Source organism: Crocodylus porosus, unplaced genomic scaffold (assembly GCF_001723895.1).
Source record: "Crocodylus porosus isolate Cpor-Errol unplaced genomic scaffold, CroPor_comp1, whole genome shotgun sequence".
Taxonomy (NCBI): Eukaryota; Metazoa; Chordata; order Crocodylia; family Crocodylidae; genus Crocodylus; species Crocodylus porosus.
This window is the reverse complement of record NW_017728948.1, coordinates 59,676,552-59,683,725: the sequence shown is the minus strand read 5'-3', so window position 1 is coordinate 59,683,725 and position 7,174 is coordinate 59,676,552. Positions and strand designations below refer to the sequence as shown.

The 7,174-nt window shown below is 39.7% G+C and overlaps 1 protein-coding gene across 1 annotated transcript in view; it reads left to right on the top strand.

Annotated features, from left to right (window-relative positions):
- The window catches only part of MTUS1 (microtubule associated tumor suppressor 1), a 143,200-nt gene that overhangs the window by 5,784 nt on the left and 130,242 nt on the right, over positions 1 to 7,174 (top strand). Inside the window, exon 2 of the mRNA XM_019552598.1 lies at positions 645 to 651. The gene's annotated coding sequence lies outside the window, so the exon portion shown is untranslated. The remainder of the gene's footprint in view (positions 1 to 644; positions 652 to 7,174) is intronic.

Sequence of the window (7,174 nt, the reverse complement as noted above, 5' to 3'; positions counted from 1 at the left end):
ACTGGCACTGGGAGCAGCTTGTGGGGTGGGTGAGAGGGTCTGGTCTTGGGGGTGGTTGTCCATCTGGGGGGGATACCGGGGTGGTAAAAATAGCTTTCATGCCACAGAGGGGGTTGGAAAAGAGAAGCCCCAGACCTGGGGCCACTGGCTTTCCCAGAGCACTGGGACTTCTGTGGGAACTGTACAGAAGTTCAGGATGATTAAATCTATCTGAAAATGGCCCTCCCAATCTAACTTAAGTGTACCTTGGAGATGGGGTTAATTGGATTGGCCATTTTTAGACCAATCTAGCTGTCCTGAACTCTTGTACAGTTCACACTTAGATTGACCTAACTAATGTAAGATCCACACTTGGGCAAACTAAGTTAGACTGGGGTGGCCTTTTTTTCACCCAATCTGATTTCCCCAAATGTCTGTACACAGCCCTTATCCGAAGCAGTTTCATGCATGATAACTGAACATGATGATCCTGTGAAGTAATAGCAATGTATAGTCTGCTTTTTCTAAAGAGTTGAAAAAAGCAACAACTACTGAAATGATCTGGTTTTAGTAGAGATTTTTTCTGGTTTAAACTGAACTAGACTTTCTAACTTAGTAGAATGTGAAAATGTTACTCTGTATTTAAGTTAACATCTTGCTGTGAGGTCTGTGGTAAGCTTTAAATGTTTCTAATCTATGGTTAGAGATGGTTCAATAAAACTAGGTTTATTTCTAAAATGCCTCTTCTGTGTTTCTCCTATTCTTCCCCAATATTGGCTTCAATTTGTTAAAATAGGCTGCTGTTCATATACTGCCACAACTGACACTATAAGCTACATGCTGTGTGAAATAATGTTTGTAGTATTAAAGCTGTTGGGCTTTATGTCAACTCATTTCAAAGTTTCCCAAATATCAGAGGCTTTCTCTGTCTTCCCAAGTGTTTGGATTTCAGCACCTCTGTAACTTATGTATAGCTAGAACATGGACATGAATGGAGATTATTATATGCTTAGGTACAAGAGTGTTATGTGGAGGGGTGCAAACCAGACACCATATGTAAGCTAATAGTTTGCTCTCCACTTCTACCTTTTGTTTATCAGCAGATATGTAAAGATGCAGAGGAATATGGGTTTGAGTGGGGAGGGTAGTGGCTTACTTATTAGTCTGAAACAAGGATGAGTAAGGTGATTGTATCGGTGTTTGAGATCAAACTCAATGTGTGGGGAATGTAAGATTTTTTTAGGTACTTATGGAAGAGATGCTTCTGATATGTGTGTACTTTGCTGATGGATAGCAAGGCCCTTGCACACTTAGAGCAGGGAATTGCAAACATTTAGGTGAACCAATAAAAATGCTGCCAAGGATACTTCGGTAGAGCCAGGAAAAACTTGCATGCAAGGAACAAAAATGTGTCCTAACAATTACGGCAAAGTTGAGTAACTCCTAATTTTGTGGTACATAAAAATGTCACTCGGCAGTTATATATACAGCGACCCTTTCAGCATGTGTGTGGAAGAGCAGTTGTAGAATTTTTATAGTGAATACTGAAAAGTGTTGTTTCTTGCCCTTGTTACTGTGAAGGCAACTCGGATACAGTGCAAGTACAGAAATGGCTTAGAACCAGGTACCTTTCTTTGGTCTCTTTCAGCATATTGACTTGATCAGAAATTTGTCAGTTTTAAAGGTCCAGTTGTTTGAACTGTCTTGGATTTGAAACAAATGCAACACATTCTACCTAGCAGATCCAGTTTTCTATTGTCCAAATGGTTAATGTTCTGGTTATGTAGTGTTTGGAGCAAACTTAACGGTATCTTCTACTTGGCTACCAAGAATTTTTTTTGCATTGGGGAAGCAGAAGGAGTGACTTCTTACTTCTGGTGTTAGTTAGATGGCTGAGCTCTTGATATGAGTCTCCTCAGTTTCTACTTGTGAGGAGGCAGAGGATCAACACTAAGCTAATTTCTTAGATATAAAATAATTTGGTGTATACATTGAATTAAACAGGACATTATCGCTGGAATGGTTCACTCCCTCATGGACAACAGAACTGCATTGCATCACCAAGGGAGACGATCTAAATGGACCAATCGGCTGATACTCTTTGGAAGCAGAGGGACAAGATACTTAAAGAACCTTGATCTGGCTAACAGAAATAGTTCTCCTTTAATCTAGATTCCTTTTGTGACTGATCCAATATGAAATTAAAAGCAGTTCTATTGGCATTGGCAGAGGTCACATTTTTGCTTGTTTGGAAGTCCTTAAATTGTACGTTACCTTTGTACATCCTAAATGCAAAGATGGCCAGGATGGTAATTCAGATGATGTTCTAGCCCATATATTCACATTGCCTTGAGGCATCCGTCTTCCTGCCTTGGAGTCTCAGTCTTCTAGGATATTGCCATTATTTGAGACCAGTCCAGACTCCCAAGTTACTCTCATCTATACTGGAGTTTTTCCAGAGTTGGCAAACTTGTAGCTGAAATGTAGGAAGCCTTCAATTGATGGTACTTGCATACCAAATTATCCAAAACCCATTAACAGAAAAAGAAATGGGTGGGTCCTCTTTGTTTTCTTACTGAAGATTGACATCCTACATGGCTTCCTTATGAGTTCAAGAGTAGTTTTCAGCTCAGTATTCTGTAAGCTGTCCTTTCAGAGACGAGTCTGTTGCTAGTCCCTAATTTGCCTAGTTTCTAAGACAAACTTGGAATAGTATTTGGCTTTTCCACCCATGTTATGATTGAAGTTAAAAAAAAGTTAAAGAAAAATGGTGTGGCCAGCAATACATTTAGTCCCCATCAACAGTGTCCTAAATCCACTGCCCACTTAATGGCATTTTCCTCTTGTATAGCTGCAAAACTTTGTAACAGACTCGCAAAATAGTTCCCAAAAGCAAGGGGGGGTGGTCCTGACCTCATGCTTTATAAAGCAGGTGAATGAGGATAGAGGTGTATGTAAGAAGCTTTTGAGACATCTGACTAAATGGGGTAAGAATTACTGGAAGGCTTTAAACCTGAATATAAGCATTCTGTATGGCTTTATAGTACATGAAGCCTGTACTTCTGACCTGAGTAGTTGGGTAAACTGGAAGAATAAAAATGTAAAATGCAATAAGCAATACTTACTTTTGATGTATACCTTAAGCAGTGACATCCTCCCAATTTGACTGTTTTTAGTTGTTCTGTTAAGCTGTGGGCAAAGAGTGCACCACAGGATTGCAGTTCATCTACTTTTATTTTACTGTACTGCTTTCCTTTTGAACTCAAGGGAACCACATCCAGCCTTCCAGGGATCAACTCTTACTCTGTTAGCTGAACTTCTGGGCCAATTCCAAGTCACGTGGGTAAGGCAAACAATATCCTGGCAGAAAGTGGGGTGATTTGTGCCAAACTTGTATATTCTTAAGGGTCTAATGGAATTGTAAGTCTTTAACGTTTGGAGGAAGGTTGTCAGCTTTCAGTTAACTAGCAGCAAAGAGCATCTATTTCAGTGGTTCTCAACCTTTTTACATTTGAGGCACCCTTTGGAAAATGCCAGCTCTTAGTCTTCACTGTTTTGACTACAGAAAAATAATAAAGCAATTTTTCTTTTGCAAAAAACTTGGAAATCCACAATTGTGGTCTTTCTGTGTGAAATCACTGGGATTATATTTGTGAACCATGTTTGCTCAACTAACGGGCAACCACAATGTGCTATACATGTGCTTGGTGGTAGGGGTGGGAGGGCATTTTAATTGGTGGTTCCCAGACAGCTGCTCTAATTTTAAAACAGTTCACTGTCACATGTATTGAGCCCCTGCACATTTTGAATGCCTACAGTATACTTTATCTAAAGCTCATTTGAGGTTTAGATCAGTGGTTCTCAACCTCTTCTTTTTTTCCTTCCTTTTTTTTTTCCCTGTCCCAGCCTCACAGGGGGTGGGTGGGTGTAGGGCATGGCAGCCCTTTGTAAGCTGAAACTGCCAGCTTGCAAGAGAAAAGCCATGGTTTCCCATGTTTTCCTCCTTTAAAAGAGAATACATTTTTGAAATCTGGTTGTGACCCTTTTGTATATTCTTGCGACCTACTTTTGGGTCATGATCTACAGGTTGAGAAATGCTGGTTTATATAGTGTCCCTGTAGCCATTTTAAAATGTGTGTGGTTTAATACACATGATGGTCAGGTGATGCTGGAGCATTCTAATAACACAGAGCAGACTCGATTAATTGTGTGCTCCTACATCTTTTAAGTATAACATGAACGAGCATGTGTACAGACAGCCTGTGTCACCTTGCGAGAATTTCACAGCACCCTGGTTGAGAATCACTGATCTATGGCAGTAGCTGGCTTAATAGTACTGTTGCACAAGTGAAGATTCTTCCTTAGCACAGCTCTATAAAACTTTAAACTTAAATATTTCTTTTTACTTAGGAAGGTCATCTGTGTTTTTTTTTCTTTGCTGAATTAAGTGTATTAATCTTTCCTTGATAGATATTTTTTGTTTGTTTGTTTTTCTTTTTTGTTTTGGTAGGGCTGTCATGGACCTGTTCATGTTCAGAGCCTACTGTTGTGTTTTGGTCATGAAACAATCAGCTCTGCAACACCTTAAATCTTTTCCCCCCTGCATGTCCCCTTCTCCCACTTCCAAACATGAACAGCTTGTTCCTGTATTGCTCAGGCTGCACAGTCTGGAACAATGGCTGTGGACCACCCTGTTATCTCAAGGGTGTTTTAAGTATGAAGCCATAAAGATGAGAACATCAAATATCAGCTTTCTAACTACTTCAGTGCAGATTATATTAGATGGTTCTGCTTAAATGTCTGTCCCACAATCCCAAACAACCTACTTGGCCTAACTTCCTTAATGCAGAAACATTCGGTTTTCACTAAAAGTAAAAAATGTTGAATTTAAAATTTCTAAAGCTTGAAAAATGAACAATGCAGATTTTAAATTGGTTTAAAAAAAGTAACCCCAATTCTATATTTTTCCATGATTAAAATGAAACTCACTTGTATATACACACACATCTCTATATTAGTGGTGTTTCATTTTAATCATGGAAAAATATGGATTTGGGGTTATGTTGGTTTTTTTTGTTTTGTTTTGTTTTTTAATCAGAGAAAACCAGGATCCTTGATGATTACACACACCATGTAAAATGGTGTGGCTAGTTCTTATCACACCACTAACTGAAAGGTCATGCCCTATGGCTGCGAGCCCTGTCAACTGATGGGGCTCCCAAATAAAGGAGCTTGCTACTTGCCAGTTCAGTTGAGGCCTGGGATTCTGATCCCAGGCTCCTGTTGCTCTGGCAGTAAGGCATGATGGAATCTCATGTTCAGTCTCTCAATCGCACCTCTGTCATGCACATGTAGCATGGCAGGAAGTGTTGAATATGAGGATTGCATATCAGATCCTATAGTGCCTTTTCTTACCTTTAGGCCCCAGGCAGACATGCCTTTTGTTGATTTGTTATGATGATCTAGGGAAGCTGCAAGATACAAAATTTATTGGGTAACTTCTTTTCCTTAAACTAAGCTGCATCTCTACCAACTGTTTATTTGATTCAACAAAATTATTGCCAAAAACATTTCAGTTACTGCATTGTGTAATGAGCAGTTATAAGAAGGTAGGGAAAGTTGTCAGGGGTCTGTAGGTAGACTATTTTGAAAATCAAAGCCAATACAAATGACAATCTCTTTAAAGATATTTTTGAACAGGGCTTCTGTGTGTAGCTGGCTAGTCAGATCTAGTATGAGTCAGTTCTGCTTAATTTCATCCTATTTTTAATTATACCACTTATTTGCAAAAGATGCAGTACAACAATTTTAATTCTACTTTATCTTGATAGTCTTCAAATATGAGAACTTAAGTTGCATATACCCTTAACTTGTACCTTTTTATCTAACTTTTTTATAATAGAAAAATCCTCTAAAGCTTGGAAAATGGGTTAAAACAACTTATTCTTGTTTCTCTTATTCATAATTCCATTTAGCTCTTAGAAAGGAATGATATAACAGTTTTCCAACTTGCTATTTCATTCTGTAAGGATGTTGGGAGACTGTTCTGCATGTTTCAGGCCAGGTACTTTTAGTGTGGTCACCCACTGTGCAGGCAAGTGTCCTGGTGGCCAGACTCCTAGTTTAATTTGAGTTTGGTCTCTTCAGATAGCACTTCTTGGAGCTGTTTGACTTATAAATTGAATAGTGCTTGTAGCAGGGACTTGAACATCAGTTCAGCATCAGTTTGAACATCCCAGGTCTGGACCTTTAAAGGCTAGACTCTATACTTTGGGGTAAAAGACCTCCATCTCCTCCTGACAAGGAATCTGATCCTTATTTATCCTGGAATACTTTTGCAGATTTGTGAAAAAGTTCATTTCTAACAAATTGGTTAGACTTGGCCAAAAGCATTGAGTGGGAGAATTCCTAATAGCTGTATTTTTAATATTGATGCATGTAGCTGCTTAAGCACTTGCACCTTTGTAAAACCTGCCAGATAGTTAAATACATTTTTCACGATGGCAAGTCATAGAATCATTGAAAAGTAGGGCTGGAAGGAGCCTCCAGAGGTAATCTTGCCCAACCACCTACCTGAGGCAGGATCATCCCTATCCAAACCAAGTTATCATTTTTTAATAGGCAAATAACCTATTAAATACTTAGGGTAAGACTTAGCATTTTTCTGCTACTGGGGTACATACTTCTGTGCAGGCAAGCCACACTCATACTTGTAGCTTCTAAATGCCGTGAAGTTGCTTTGGGGGTTTCTCCACTGAGAATTGAAGTCTAGGGAGCCTATGTGAAGGGTGGCCCCCAGAGCAGCCTTCTGGCTGCAGTTCTGGGTTTGGTATATGTCTGTAGGCATGGCATACTTGGGAGCATATAAAGTAGGGCTGTGAGAAACTTTGGTCCATGATTCCATTTGGCTCAATTTTGGTGGCTGAATCTCCAAATCTGAATTGGATTCAGAGGACCCTTTAATTGAATTGAACTGGAACCCTCTGAATCCATTCAGAAAGGTTCAGACATAGAGACAGCTTTAAATGTTTTTTTTTCTACATACCCCTAGGTAGCAGGGGCTCACAAGTGCTGCAATGCTGGGGCACATGGAGCAGCCCACAGAAGTGCAGGGGGTTGCCCAGTGCGTTTGGGAGCAGACCTGGAAGTAGACCAGAAGTACTTCCTGTCTGCTTCCGGGTCCACCAGGGAGCAT